The following is a 16,354-nucleotide window of genomic DNA, read 5'->3' on the forward strand; positions in this document are numbered from 1 at the left end:
CTACGGGTACTGGACCATAATGGTTATCAGCAGCATCTTTAGGGTCCCATTCAACCTCTTCACCTGTTTCGCGTGAATCGAGCTCTCCGCAACCATTAGCAGTGCATCTTAATGGCTTTTACACAAAGATTCCTAGAGTAATTTGTTAATAGCACAACTCAGGAATGAAGACTCTCATTTTAAGTGTTTCTCCTTTAATGATGACTTCCAAACCACTAGCCGTTCATCCTAATGGCTTTTCAAGGATCATTCCTTGTGCATCATCTCCTTAGCACAGTCAGCAAGGAAATTCTCATTTGTCGTCTCTCACGATGCGATCTTGTCCCAATCAGGAGCAGTACACACTAGTGACTTTTCAAGCATGACTCCTTGTGAAATTTTTCACTAGCACAGCACAGGAATGAAATTCTCTTTCTTCATCTTTCTCACCTACCGACCTCTTCCAAACCACTAGCTGTGCAGCCTAAAGGTATTTAGATGAAGAATCCTTGAGACACGTGTCCCAAAGCCAGCTCAGGAATGAATTGCCTAGTTTTAGTATTTCTCACCAACTGAGCGCTTCAAAACCCTTAACAATCAATCCTAACGACTTTTCAAGCATGCGACCTTGAGAAATGGATCTCTAGCACAGATGAGGAATGAAAGTCTCTTTTATCACCTTTCTCACCAGCCGACCACTTCGAAACCACTAGCTGTGAAGCCTAAAAGCATTTAGATGAAAACTCCTTGAGACATGTGTCCCAAGCACAGCTGAGGAATGAATTTCGTATTTTTAGTATTTCTCACCAACTGAGCGCTTCAAAAACCATTAACAATCAATGCTAACGACTTTTCAAGCATGAGTCCTTGAGAAATGTATCCGTAAGCACAGAACAGGAATGAATTTGTCATTTTTCTTCTTTCTCATAAACCTATGGCTTCTGAACCATTAAGAGTGCCTCCAAAGGCGTTTCGCAGCATGCTTCCTTGAGAAATTGATCGCTAGCTCAGATTAGGAATGAAATTCTCACGTTTCGTCTTTCTCCCGAACCGAGTTCTTCCAAACCAGTAGCAGTACATTAGGCTTTAGAAGTATGATTCCTTGAGAAATTTGTAACCAAAGCAGCTCAGCAATGAATTCCTCATTTTTCGTCTTTCTCATGAACCGATTTCTTCCAAACCATAAGCAAGCAGCCCAATGACTTTTGGATGAGGAGTCCTTGTCCTTAGCACGGATCAGTAATAAGTCAGTCAATTTTTTTCTCTTTCTCTGGAACTGATGTCTTCCAAACCATTGGCAGTGCATCCTAATTGCTTTCGAAGCATGATTAATTGAGAAATTGGTCCCCAGCAGAGAAGAAGAATTAATTTCTCTTTTTCATCTTTCTCATGAACCGATCTCTTAGAAATCATGTCCAGTCTATCGTAATGGCTTTTTGAGCATGATTCCTTGAAATATTTATACCTAGCGCAGTCAGGAATGAAATTCGCATTTCTCTTCTTTCTCATGACTCGATGTCTCCGAAACAATCAGCAGGGCATCTTCAGGGCTTTCAGAAGAGGAGTCTTAGGGACATTTGGCCCTAGGACAGATCAGGAACAAAATTCTCTTTGTCGTCTTTCTCACGAAACGATCACTTGCAAAGCATTAACAGTCTAACGTAATAGCTTGAGAAATTTGGCCCTAGCAGAGCTCAGAAATGAAATTCTCACCTTTCCTCTTGCACATGAACCGTTCTCTTCCAAATCAGTAGCACAACATGACTCCTTGTGACATTTGTCAGTAGCACAGCTCAGGAATGAATTAATAATTTTTCGTCTTTCTCATAAACCGATGTCTTCCAAAAAATGCCATTTGCAGTATGATGCTTTGAAACATTGATCTCTAGCACAAATCAGGAATGACATTCTCATTTGTTGGCCTTTCTCACGAACCGAGCTCGCTAAACCATTAAAAGTCCCTCCTCCTGTCTTCCAGGCGAGGTTTCCTTGAGACCTTTGTCCCTAGCACGGATCAATAATTAGCTGAGTTGTTTGTCTTTCTCCCCTACACTTCTCTTTGTAAACACTAGCAGTGCATTCTAATGACATTTAGATGAAGATTCCAAGAGAAATTTGTCATAGCACAAATCTGGACGGAATTTATCTTGTTTTGTCTTTCTAATAACAGGTCTCTTCCTAAACACTAGCTTTCTAATGGCTTTTAGATGAAGCTGCCTAGAGACCTGAGCCCCAAGCACATCACAGGACTCAATAGTTCTTGTTCCTCTTCACAGGGATGAGAAGCATCACCTGCTCCCCAGTAGCATAGGGGTGGGCACATGCTGAGCGGTCGTACCAGACCTTCTGCTTCCTCTGTGTCCTTGCTAGGTTTCTTCTAGCCAAGCCCACGAGCTTTTCCCAGGAAATCAGTACATACTCCACCATTGATGATCCCCCTGGAGAGGTCTACCCCTCCCACTCATCCCTCATGAAGTCTAGGGGTCCCCTGGCTCTCCTCCCATACAGCAACCCGAACGGGGAAAAGCTTGTGCATTCCTGGCGCACTACCCTCTTTGCGACCAGCAGGTGGGGTAAATAACTTGTCCCAGTCCTACGGGTACTGGACCATAATGGTTATCAGCAGCATCTTTAGGGTCCCATTCAACCTCTTCACCTGTTTCGCGTGAATCGAGCTCTCCGCAACCATTAGCAGTGCATCTTAATGGCTTTTACACAAAGATTCCTAGAGTAATTTGTTAATAGCACAACTCAGGAATGAAGACTCTCATTTTAAGTGTTTCTCCTTTAATGATGACTTCCAAACCACTAGCCGTTCATCCTAATGGCTTTTCAAGGATCATTCCTTGTGCATCATCTCCTTAGCACAGTCAGCAAGGAAATTCTCATTTGTCGTCTCTCACGATGCGATCTTGTCCCAATCAGGAGCAGTACACACTAGTGACTTTTCAAGCATGACTCCTTGTGAAATTTTTCACTAGCACAGCACAGGAATGAAATTCTCTTTCTTCATCTTTCTCACCTACCGACCTCTTCCAAACCACTAGCTGTGCAGCCTAAAGGTATTTAGATGAAGAATCCTTGAGACACGTGTCCCAAAGCCAGCTCAGGAATGAATTGCCTAGTTTTAGTATTTCTCACCAACTGAGCGCTTCAAAACCCTTAACAATCAATCCTAACGACTTTTCAAGCATGCGACCTTGAGAAATGGATCTCTAGCACAGATGAGGAATGAAAGTCTCTTTTATCACCTTTCTCACCAGCCGACCACTTCGAAACCACTAGCTGTGAAGCCTAAAAGCATTTAGATGAAAACTCCTTGAGACATGTGTCCCAAGCACAGCTGAGGAATGAATTTCTTATTTTTAGTATTTCTCACCAACTGAGCGCTTCAAAAACCATTAACAATCAATGCTAACGACTTTTCAAGCATGAGTCCTTGAGAAATGTATCCGTAAGCACAGAACAGGAATGAATTTGTCATTTTTCTTCTTTCTCATAAACCTATGGCTTCCGAACCATTAAGAGTGCCTCCAAAGGCGTTTCGCAGCATGCTTCCTTGAGAAATTGATCGCTAGCTCAGATTAGGAATGAAATTCTCATGTTTCGTCTTTCTCCCGAACCGAGTTCTTCCAAACCAGTAGCAGTACATTAGGCTTTAGAAGTATGATTCCTTGAGAAATTTGTAACCAAAGCAGCTCAGCAATGAATTCCTCATTTTTCGTCTTTCTCATGAACCGATTTCTTCCAAACCATAAGCAAGCAGCCCAATGACTTTTGGATGAGGAGTCCTTGTCCTTAGCACGGATCAGTAATAAGTCAGTCAATTTTTTTCTCTTTCTCTGGAACTGATGTCTTCCAAACCATTGGCAGTGCATCCTAATTGCTTTCGAAGCATGATTAATTGAGAAATTGGTCCCCAGCAGAGAAGAAGAATTAATTTCTCTTTTTCATCTTTCTCATGAACCGATCTCTTAGAAATCATGTCCAGTCTATCGTAATGGCTTTTTGAGCATGATTCCTTGAAATATTTATACCTAGCGCAGTCAGGAATGAAATTCACATTTCTCTTCTTTCTCATGACTCGATGTCTCCGAAACAATCAGCAGGGCATCTTCAGGGCTTTCAGAAGAGGAGTCTTAGGGACATTTGGCCCTAGGACAGATCAGGAACAAAATTCTCTTTGTCGTCTTTCTCACGAAACGATCACTTGCAAAGCATTAACAGTCTAACGTAATAGCTTGAGAAATTTGGCCCTAGCAGAGCTCAGAAATGAAATTCTCACCTTTCCTCTTGCACATGGACCGTTCTCTTCCAAATCAGTAGCACAATATGACTCCTTGTGACATTTGTCAGTAGCACAGCTCAGGAATGAATTAATAATTTTTCGTCTTTCTCATAAACCGATGTCTTCCAAAAAATGCCATTTGCAGTATGATGCTTTGAAACATTGATCTCTAGCACAAATCAGGAATGACATTCTCATTTGTTGGCCTTTCTCACGAACCGAGCTCGCTAAACCATTAAAAGTCCCTCCTCCTGTCTTCCAGGCGAGGTTTCCTTGAGACCTTTGTCCCTAGCACGGATCAATAATTAGCTGAGTTGTTTGTCTTTCTCCCCTACACTTCTCTTTGTAAACACTAGCAGTGCATTCTAATGACATTTAGATGAAGATTCCAAGAGAAATTTGTCATAGCACAAATCTGGACGGAATTTATCTTGTTTTGTCTTTCTAATAACAGGTCTCTTCCTAAACAGTAGCTTTCTAATGGCTTTTAGATGAAGCTGCCTAGAGACCTGAGCCCCAAGCACATCACAGGACTCAATAGTTCTTGTTCCTCTTCACAGGGATGAGAAGCATCACCTGCTCCCCGGTAGCATAGGGGTGGGCACATGCTGAGCGGTCGTACCAGACCTTCTGCTTCCTCTGTGTCCTTGCTAGGTTTCTTCTAGCCAAGCCCATGAGCTCCACGAGCTTTTCCCAGGAAATCAGTACATACTCCACCATTGATGATCCCCTGGAGAGGTCTACCCCTCCCACTCATCCCTCATGAAGTCTAGGGGTCCCCTGGCTCTCCTCCCATACAGTAACCCGAACGGGGAAAAGCTTGTGCATTCCTGGCACACTACCCTCTTTGCGACCAGCAGGTGGGGTAAATAACTTGTCCCAGTCCTACGGGTACTGGACCATAATGGTTATCAGCAGCATCTTTAGGGTCCCATTCAACCTCTTCACCTGTTTCGCGTGAATCGAGCTCTCCGCAACCATTAGCAGTGCATCTTAATGGCTTTTACACAAAGATTCCTAGAGTAATTTGTTAATAGCACAACTCAGGAATGAAGACTCTCATTTTAAGTGTTTCTCCTTTAATGATGACTTCCAAACCACTAGCCGTTCATCCTAATGGCTTTTCAAGGATCATTCCTTGAGCATCATCTCCTTAGCACAGTCAGCAAGGAAATTCTCATTTGTCGTCTCTCACGATGCGATCTTGTCCCAATCAGGAGCAGTACACACTAGTGACTTTTCAAGCATGACTCCTTGTGAAATTTTTCACTAGCACAGCACAGGAATGAAATTCTCTTTCTTCATCTTTCTCACCTACCGACCTCTTCCAAACCACTAGCTGTGCAGCCTAAAGGTATTTAGATGAAGAATCCTTGAGACACGTGTCCCAAAGCCAGCTCAGGAATGAATTGCCTATTTTTAGTATTTCTCACCAACTGAGCGCTTCAAAACCCTTAACAATCAATCCTAACGACTTTTCAAGCATGCGTCCTTGAGAAATGGATCTCTAGCACAGATGAGGAATGAAAGTCTCTTTTGTCACCTTTCTCACCAGCCGACCACTTCGAAACCACTAGCTGTGAAGCCTAAAAGCATTTAGATGAAAACTCCTTGAGACATGTGTCCCAAGCACAGCTCAGGAATGAATTTCGTATTTTTAGTATTTCTCACCAACTGAGCGCTTCAAAAACCATTAACAATCAATGCTAACGACTTTTCAAGCATGAGTCCTTGAGAAATGTATCCGTAAGCACAGAACAGGAATGAATTTGTCATTTTTCTTCTTTCTCATAAACCTATGGCTTCCGAACCATTAAGAGTGCCTCCAAAGGCGTTTCGCAGCATGCTTCCTTGAGAAATTGATCGCTAGCTCAGATTAGGAATGAAATTCTCACGTTTCGTCTTTCTCCCGAACCGAGTTCTTCCAAACCAGTAGCAGTACATTAGGCTTTAGAAGTATGATTCCTTGAGAAATTTGTAACCAAAGCAGCTCAGCAATGAATTCCTCATTTTTCGTCTTTCTCATGAACCGATTTCTTCCAAACCATAAGCAAGCAGCCCAATGACTTTTGGATGAGGAGTCCTTGTCCTTAGCACGGATCAGTAATAAGTCAGTCAATTTTTTTCTCTTTCTCTGGAACTGATGTCTTCCAAACCATTGGCAGTGCATCCTAATTGCTTTCGAAGCATGATTAATTGAGAAATTGGTCCCCAGCAGAGAAGAAGAATTAATTTCTCTTTTTCATCTTTCTCACGAACCGATCTCTTAGAAATCATGTCCAGTCTATCGTAATGGCTTTTTGAGCATGATTCCTTGAAATATTTATACCTAGCGCAGTCAGGAATGAAATTCGCATTTCTCTTCTTTCTCATGACTCGATGTCTCCGAAACAATCAGCAGGGCATCTTCAGGGCTTTCAGAAGAGGAGTCTTAGGGACATTTGGCCCTAGGACAGATCAGGAACAAAATTCTCTTTGTCGTCTTTCTCACGAAACGATCACTTGCAAAGCATTAACAGTCTAACGTAATAGCTTGAGAAATTTGGCCCTAGCAGAGCTCAGAAATGAAATTCTCACCTTTCCTCTTGCACATGGACCGTTCTCTTCCAAATCAGTAGCACAATATGACTCCTTGTGACATTTGTCAGTAGCACAGCTCAGGAATGAATTAATAATTTTTCGTCTTTCTCATAAACCGATGTCTTCCAAAAAATGCCATTTGCAGTATGATGCTTTGAAACATTGATCTCTAGCACAAATCAGGAATGACATTCTCATTTGTTGGCCTTTCTCACGAACCGAGCTCGCTAAACCATTAAAAGTCCCTCCTCCTGTCTTCCAGGCGAGGTTTCCTTGAGACCTTTGTCCCTAGCACGGATCAATAATTAGCTGAGTTGTTTGTCTTTCTCCCCTACACTTCTCTTTGTAAACACTAGCAGTGCATTCTAATGACATTTAGATGAAGATTCCAAGAGAAATTTGTCATAGCACAAATCTGGACGGAATTTATCTTGTTTTGTCTTTCTAATAACAGGTCTCTTCCTAAACACTAGCTTTCTAATGGCTTTTAGATGAAGCTGCCTAGAGACCTGAGCCCCAAGCACATCACAGGACTCAATAGTTCTTGTTCCTCTTCACAGGGATGAGAAGCATCACCTGCTCCCCGGTAGCATAGGGGTGGGCACATGCTGAGCGGTCATACCAGACCTTCTGCTTCCTCTGTGTCCTTGCTAGGTTTCTTCTAGCCAAGCCCATGAGCTCCACGAGCTTTTCCCAGGAAATCAGTACATACTCCACCATTGATGATCCCCTGGAGAGGTCTACCCCTCCCACTCATCCCTCATGAAGTCTAGGGGTCCCCTGGCTCTCCTCCCATACAGTAACCCGAACGGGGAAAAGCTTGTGCATTCCTGGCACACTACCCTCTTTGCGACCAGCAGGTGGGGTAAATAACTTGTCCCAGTCCTACGGGTACTGGACCATAATGGTTATCAGCAGCATCTTTAGGGTCCCATTCAACCTCTTCACCTGTTTCGCGTGAATCGAGCTCTCCGCAACCATTAGCAGTGCATCTTAATGGCTTTTACACAAAGATTCCTAGAGTAATTTGTTAATAGCACAACTCAGGAATGAAGACTCTCATTTTAAGTGTTTCTCCTTTAATGATGACTTCCAAACCACTAGCCGTTCATCCTAATGGCTTTTCAAGGATCATTCCTTGAGCATCATCTCCTTAGCACAGTCAGCAAGGAAATTCTCATTTGTCGTCTCTCACGATGCGATCTTGTCCCAATCAGGAGCAGTACACACTAGTGACTTTTCAAGCATGACTCCTTGTGAAATTTTTCACTAGCACAGCACAGGAATGAAATTCTCTTTCTTCATCTTTCTCACCTACCGACCTCTTCCAAACCACTAGCTGTGCAGCCTAAAGGTATTTAGATGAAGAATCCTTGAGACACGTGTCCCAAAGCCAGCTCAGGAATGAATTGCCTATTTTTAGTATTTCTCACCAACTGAGCGCTTCAAAACCCTTAACAATCAATCCTAACGACTTTTCAAGCATGCGTCCTTGAGAAATGGATCTCTAGCACAGATGAGGAATGAAAGTCTCTTTTGTCACCTTTCTCACCAGCCGACCACTTCGAAACCACTAGCTGTGAAGCCTAAAAGCATTTAGATGAAAACTCCTTGAGACATGTGTCCCAAGCACAGCTGAGGAATGAATTTCGTATTTTTAGTATTTCTCACCAACTGAGCGCTTCAAAAACCATTAACAATCAATGCTAACGACTTTTCAAGCATGAGTCCTTGAGAAATGTATCCGTAAGCACAGAACAGGAATGAATTTGTCATTTTTCTTCTTTCTCATAAACCTATGGCTTCCGAACCATTAAGAGTGCCTCCAAAGGCGTTTCGCAGCATGCTTCCTTGAGAAATTGATCGCTAGCTCAGATTAGGAATGAAATTCTCACGTTTCGTCTTTCTCCCGAACCGAGTTCTTCCAAACCAGTAGCAGTACATTAGGCTTTAGAAGTATGATTCCTTGAGAAATTTGTAACCAAAGCAGCTCAGCAATGAATTCCTCATTTTTCGTCTTTCTCATGAACCGATTTCTTCCAAACCATAAGCAAGCAGCCCAATGACTTTTGGATGAGGAGTCCTTGTCCTTAGCACGGATCAGTAATAAGTCAGTCAATTTTTTTCTCTTTCTCTGGAACTGATGTCTTCCAAACCATTGGCAGTGCATCCTAATTGCTTTCGAAGCATGATTAATTGAGAAATTGGTCCCCAGCAGAGAAGAAGAATTAATTTCTCTTTTTCATCTTTCTCACGAACCGATCTCTTAGAAATCATGTCCAGTCTATCGTAATGGCTTTTTGAGCATGATTCCTTGAAATATTTATACCTAGCGCAGTCAGGAATGAAATTCGCATTTCTCTTCTTTCTCATGACTCGATGTCTCCGAAACAATCAGCAGGGCATCTTCAGGGCTTTCAGAAGAGGAGTCTTAGGGACATTTGGCCCTAGGACAGATCAGGAACAAAATTCTCTTTGTCGTCTTTCTCACGAAATGATCACTTGCAAAGCATTAACAGTCTAACGTAATAGCTTGAGAAATTTGGCCCTAGCAGAGCTCAGAAATGAAATTCTCACCTTTCCTCTTGCACATGAACCGTTCTCTTCCAAATCAGTAGCACAACATGACTCCTTGTGACATTTGTCAGTAGCACAGCTCAGGAATGAATTAATAATTTTTCGTCTTTCTCATAAACCGATGTCTTCCAAAAAATGCCATTTGCAGTATGATGCTTTGAAACATTGATCTCTAGCACAAATCAGGAATGACATTCTCATTTGTTGGCCTTTCTCACGAACCGAGCTCGCTAAACCATTAAAAGTCCCTCCTCCTGTCTTCCAGGCGAGGTTTCCTTGAGACCTTTGTCCCTAGCACGGATCAATAATTAGCTGAGTTGTTTGTCTTTCTCCCCTACACTTCTCTTTGTAAACACTAGCAGTGCATTCTAATGACATTTAGATGAAGATTCCAAGAGAAATTTGTCATAGCACAAATCTGGACGGAATTTATCTTGTTTTGTCTTTCTAATAACAGGTCTCTTCCTAAACACTAGCTTTCTAATGGCTTTTAGATGAAGCTGCCTAGAGACCTGAGCCCCAAGCACATCACAGGACTCAATAGTTCTTGTTCCTCTTCACAGGGATGAGAAGCATCACCTGCTCCCCGGTAGCATAGGGGTGGGCACATGCTGAGCGGTCGTACCAGACCTTCTGCTTCCTCTGTGTCCTTGCTAGGTTTCTTCTAGCCAAGCCCATGAGCTCCACGAGCTTTTCCCAGGAAATCAGTACATACTCCACCATTGATGATCCCCCTGGAGAGGTCTACCCCTCCCACTCATCCCTCATGAAGTCTAGGGGTCCCCTGGCTCTCCTCCCATACAGTAACCCGAACGGGGAAAAGCTTGTGCATTCCTGGCACACTACCCTCTTTGCGACCAGCAGGTGGGGTAAATAACTTGTCCCAGTCCTACGGGTACTGGACCATAATGGTTATCAGCAGCATCTTTAGGGTCCCATTCAACCTCTTCACCTGTTTCGCGTGAATCGAGCTCTCCGCAACCATTAGCAGTGCATCTTAATGGCTTTTACACAAAGATTCCTAGAGTAATTTGTTAATAGCACAACTCAGGAATGAAGACTCTCATTTTAAGTGTTTCTCCTTTAATGATGACTTCCAAACCACTAGCCGTTCATCCTAATGGCTTTTCAAGGATCATTCCTTGAGCATCATCTCCTTAGCACAGTCAGCAAGGAAATTCTCATTTGTCGTCTCTCACGATGCGATCTTGTCCCAATCAGGAGCAGTACACACTAGTGACTTTTCAAGCATGACTCCTTGTGAAATTTTTCACTAGCACAGCACAGGAATGAAATTCTCTTTCTTCATCTTTCTCACCTACCGACCTCTTCCAAACCACTAGCTGTGCAGCCTAAAGGTATTTAGATGAAGAATCCTTGAGACACGTGTCCCAAAGCCAGCTCAGGAATGAATTGCCTATTTTTAGTATTTCTCACCAACTGAGCGCTTCAAAACCCTTAACAATCAATCCTAACGACTTTTCAAGCATGCGTCCTTGAGAAATGGATCTCTAGCACAGATGAGGAATGAAAGTCTCTTTTGTCACCTTTCTCACCAGCCGACCACTTCGAAACCACTAGCTGTGAAGCCTAAAAGCATTTAGATGAAAACTCCTTGAGACATGTGTCCCAAGCACAGCTGAGGAATGAATTTCGTATTTTTAGTATTTCTCACCAACTGAGCGCTTCAAAAACCATTAACAATCAATGCTAACGACTTTTCAAGCATGAGTCCTTGAGAAATGTATCCGTAAGCACAGAACAGGAATGAATTTGTCATTTTTCTTCTTTCTCATAAACCTGTGGCTTCCGAACCATTAAGAGTGCCTCCAAAGGCGTTTCGCAGCATGCTTCCTTGAGAAATTGATCGCTAGCTCAGATTAGGAATGAAATTCTCACGTTTCGTCTTTCTCCCGAACCGAGTTCTTCCAAACCAGTAGCAGTACATTAGGCTTTAGAAGTATGATTCCTTGAGAAATTTGTAACCAAAGCAGCTCAGCAATGAATTCCTCATTTTTCGTCTTTCTCATGAACCGATTTCTTCCAAACCATAAGCAAGCAGCCCAATGACTTTTGGATGAGGAGTCTTTGAGACATTTGTCCTTAGCACGGATCAGTAATAAGTCAGTCATTTTTTTTCTCTTTCTCTGGAACTGATGTCTTCCAAACCATTGGCAGTGCATCCTAATTGCTTTCGAAGCATGATTAATTGAGAAATTGGTCCCCAGCAGAGAAGAAGAATTAATTTCTCTTTTTCATCTTTCTCACGAACCGATCTCTTAGAAATCATGTCCAGTCTATCGTAATGGCTTTTTGAGCATGATTCCTTGAAATATTTATACCTAGCGCCGTCAGGAATGAAATTCGCATTTCTCTTCTTTCTCATGACTCGATGTCTCCGAAACAATCAGCAGGGCATCTTCAGGGCTTTCAGAAGAGGAGTCTTAGGGACATTTGGCCCTAGGACAGATCAGGAACAAAATTCTCTTTGTCGTCTTTCTCACGAAACGATCACTTGCAAAGCATTAACAGTCTAACGTAATAGCTTGAGAAATTTGGCCCTAGCAGAGCTCAGAAATGAAATTCTCACCTTTCCTCTTGCACATGGACCGTTCTCTTCCAAATCAGTAGCACAACATGACTCCTTGTGACATTTGTCAGTAGCACAGCTCAGGAATGAATTAATAATTTTTCGTCTTTCTCATGAACCGATTTCTTCCAAACCATAAGCAAGCAGCCCAATGACTTTTGGATGAGGAGTCCTTGTCCTTAGCACGGATCAGTAATAAGTCAGTCAATTTTTTTCTCTTTCTCTGGAACTGATGTCTTCCAAACCATTGGCAGTGCATCCTAATTGCTTTCGAAGCATGATTAATTGAGAAATTGGTCCCCAGCAGAGAAGAAGAATTAATTTCTCTTTTTCATCTTTCTCACGAACCGATCTCTTAGAAATCATGTCCAGTCTATCGTAATGGCTTTTTGAGCATGATTCCTTGAAATATTTATACCTAGCGCAGTCAGGAATGAAATTCGCATTTCTCTTCTTTCTCATGACTCGATGTCTCCGAAACAATCAGCAGGGCATCTTCAGGGCTTTCAGAAGAGGAGTCTTAGGGACATTTGGCCCTAGGACAGATCAGGAACAAAATTCTCTTTGTCGTCTTTCTCACGAAACGATCACTTGCAAAGCATTAACAGTCTAACGTAATAGCTTGAGAAATTTGGCCCTAGCAGAGCTCAGAAATGAAATTCTCACCTTTCCTCTTGCACATGAACCGTTCTCTTCCAAATCAGTAGCACAACATGACTCCTTGTGACATTTGTCAGTAGCACAGCTCAGGAATGAATTAATAATTTTTCGTCTTTCTCATAAACCGATGTCTTCCAAAAAATGCCATTTGCAGTATGATGCTTTGAAACATTGATCTCTAGCACAAATCAGGAATGACATTCTCATTTGTTGGCCTTTCTCACGAACCGAGCTCGCTAAACCATTAAAAGTCCCTCCTCCTGTCTTCCAGGCGAGGTTTCCTTGAGACCTTTGTCCCTAGCACGGATCAATAATTAGCTGAGTTGTTTGTCTTTCTCCCCTACACTTCTCTTTGTAAACACTAGCAGTGCATTCTAATGACATTTAGATGAAGATTCCAAGAGAAATTTGTCATAGCACAAATCTGGACGGAATTTATCTTGTTTTGTCTTTCTAATAACAGGTCTCTTCCTAAACACTAGCTTTCTAATGGCTTTTAGATGAAGCTGCCTAGAGACCTGAGCCCCAAGCACATCACAGGACTCAATAGTTCTTGTTCCTCTTCACAGGGATGAGAAGCATCACCTGCTCCCCGGTAGCATAGGGGTGGGCACATGCTGAGCGGTCGTACCAGACCTTCTGCTTCCTCTGTGTCCTTGCTAGGTTTCTTCTAGCCAAGCCCATGAGCTCCACGAGCTTTTCCCAGGAAATCAGTACATACTCCACCATTGATGATCCCCTGGAGAGGTCTACCCCTCCCACTCATCCCTCATGAAGTCTAGGGGTCCCCTGGCTCTCCTCCCATACAGTAACCCGAACGGGGAAAAGCTTGTGCATTCCTGGCACACTACCCTCTTTGCGACCAGCAGGTGGGGTAAATAACTTGTCCCAGTCCTACGGGTACTGGACCATAATGGTTATCAGCAGCATCTTTAGGGTCCCATTCAACCTCTTCACCTGTTTCGCGTGAATCGAGCTCTCCACAACCATTAGCAGTGCATCTTAATGGCTTTTACACAAAGATTCCTAGAGTAATTTGTTAATAGCACAACTCAGGAATGAAGACTCTCATTTTAAGTGTTTCTCCTTTAATGATGACTTCCAAACCACTAGCCGTTCATCCTAATGGCTTTTCAAGGATCATTCCTTGAGCATCATCTCCTTAGCACAGTCAGCAAGGAAATTCTCATTTGTCGTCTCTCACGATGCGATCTTGTCCCAATCAGGAGCAGTACACACTAGTGACTTTTCAAGCATGACTCTTTGTGAAATTTTTCACTAGCACAGCACAAGAATGAAATTATCTTTCTTCATCTTTCTCACCTACCGACCTCTTCCAAACCAGTAGCTGTGCAGCCTAAAGGTATTTAGATGAAGAATCCTTGAGACACGTGTCCCAAAGCCAGCTCAGGAATGAATTGCCTATTTTTAGTATTTCTCACCAACTGAGCGCTTCAAAACCCTTAACAATCAATCCTAACGACTTTTCAAGCATGCGTCCTTGAGAAATGGATCTCTAGCACAGATGAGGAATGAAAGTCTCTTTTGTCACCTTTCTCACCAGCCGACCACTTCGAAACCACTAGCTGTGAAGCCTAAAAGCATTTAGATGAAAACTCCTTGAGACATGTGTCCCAAGCACAGCTCAGGAATGAATTTCGTATTTTTAGTATTTCTCACCAACTGAGCGCTTCAAAAACCATTAACAATCAATGCTAACGACTTTTCAAGCATGAGTCATTGAGAAATGTATCCGTAAGCACAGAACAGGAATGAATTTGTCATTTTTCTTCTTTCTCATAAACCTATGGCTTCCGAACCATTAAGAGTGCCTCCAAAGGCGTTTCGCAGCATGCTTCCTTGAGAAATTGATCGCTAGCTCAGATTAGGAATGAAATTCTCACGTTTCGTCTTTCTCCCGAACCGAGTTCTTCCAAACCAGTAGCAGTACATTAGGCTTTAGAAGTATGATTCCTTGAGAAATTTGTAACCAAAGCAGCTCAGCAATGAATTCCTCATTTTTCGTCTTTCTCATGAACCGATTTCTTCCAAACCATAAGCAAGCAGCCCAATGACTTTTGGATGAGGAGTCCTTGTCCTTAGCACGGATCAGTAATAAGTCAGTCAATTTTTTTCTCTTTCTCTGGAACTGATGTCTTCCAAACCATTGGCAGTGCATCCTAATTGCTTTCGAAGCATGATTAATTGAGAAATTGGTCCCCAGCAGAGAAGAAGAATTAATTTCTCTTTTTCATCTTTCTCACGAACCGATCTCTTAGAAATCATGTCCAGTCTATCGTAATGGCTTTTTGAGCATGATTCCTTGAAATATTTATACCTAGCGCAGTCAGGAATGAAATTCGCATTTCTCTTCTTTCTCATGACTCGATGTCTCCGAAACAATCAGCAGGGCATCTTCAGGGCTTTCAGAAGAGGAGTCTTAGGGACATTTGGCCCTAGGACAGATCAGGAACAAAATTCTCTTTGTCGTCTTTCTCACGAAACGATCACTTGCAAAGCATTAACAGTCTAACGTAATAGCTTGAGAAATTTGGCCCTAGCAGAGCTCAGAAATGAAATTCTCACCTTTCCTCTTGCACATGGACCGTTCTCTTCCAAATCAGTAGCACAATATGACTCCTTGTGACATTTGTCAGTAGCACAGCTCAGGAATGAATTAATAATTTTTCGTCTTTCTCATAAACCGATGTCTTCCAAAAAATGCCATTTGCAGTATGATGCTTTGAAACATTGATCTCTAGCACAAATCAGGAATGACATTCTCATTTGTTGGCCTTTCTCACGAACCGAGCTCGCTAAACCATTAAAAGTCCCTCCTCCTGTCTTCCAGGCGAGGTTTCCTTGAGACCTTTGTCCCTAGCACGGATCAATAATTAGCTGAGTTGTTTGTCTTTCTCCCCTACACTTCTCTTTGTAAACACTAGCAGTGCATTCTAATGACATTTAGATGAAGATTCCAAGAGAAATTTGTCATAGCACAAATCTGGACGGAATTTATCTTGTTTTGTCTTTCTAATAACAGGTCTCTTCCTAAACACTAGCTTTCTAATGGCTTTTAGATGAAGCTGCCTAGAGACCTGAGCCCCAAGCACATCACAGGACTCAATAGTTCTTGTTCCTCTTCACAGGGATGAGAAGCATCACCTGCTCCCCGGTAGCATAGGGGTGGGCACATGCTGAGCGGTCGTACCAGACCTTCTGCTTCCTCTGTGTCCTTGCTAGGTTTCTTCTAGCCAAGCCCATGAGCTCCACGAGCTTTTCCCAGGAAATCAGTACATACTCCACCATTGATGATCCCCTGGAGAGGTCTACCCCTCCCACTCATCCCTCATGAAATCTAGGGGTCCCCTGGCTCTCCTCCCATACAGTAACCCGAACGGGGAAAAGCTTGTGCATTCCTGGCACACTACCCTCTTTGCGACCAGCAGGTGGGGTAAATAACTTGTCCCAGTCCTACGGGTACTGGACCATAATGGTTATCAGCAGCATCTTTAGGGTCCCATTCAACCTCTTCACCTGTTTCGCGTGAATCGAGCTCTCCGCAACCATTAGCAGTGCATCTTAATGGCTTTTCCACAAAGATTCCTAGAGTAATTTGTTAATAGCACAACTCAGGAATGAAGACTCTCATTTTAAGTGTTTCTCCTTTAATGATGACT

The sequence above is a fragment of the Malaclemys terrapin genome, chromosome 5 (genome assembly GCF_027887155.1).
Source record: "Malaclemys terrapin pileata isolate rMalTer1 chromosome 5, rMalTer1.hap1, whole genome shotgun sequence".
Lineage (NCBI taxonomy): Eukaryota > Metazoa > Chordata > Testudines > Emydidae > Malaclemys > Malaclemys terrapin.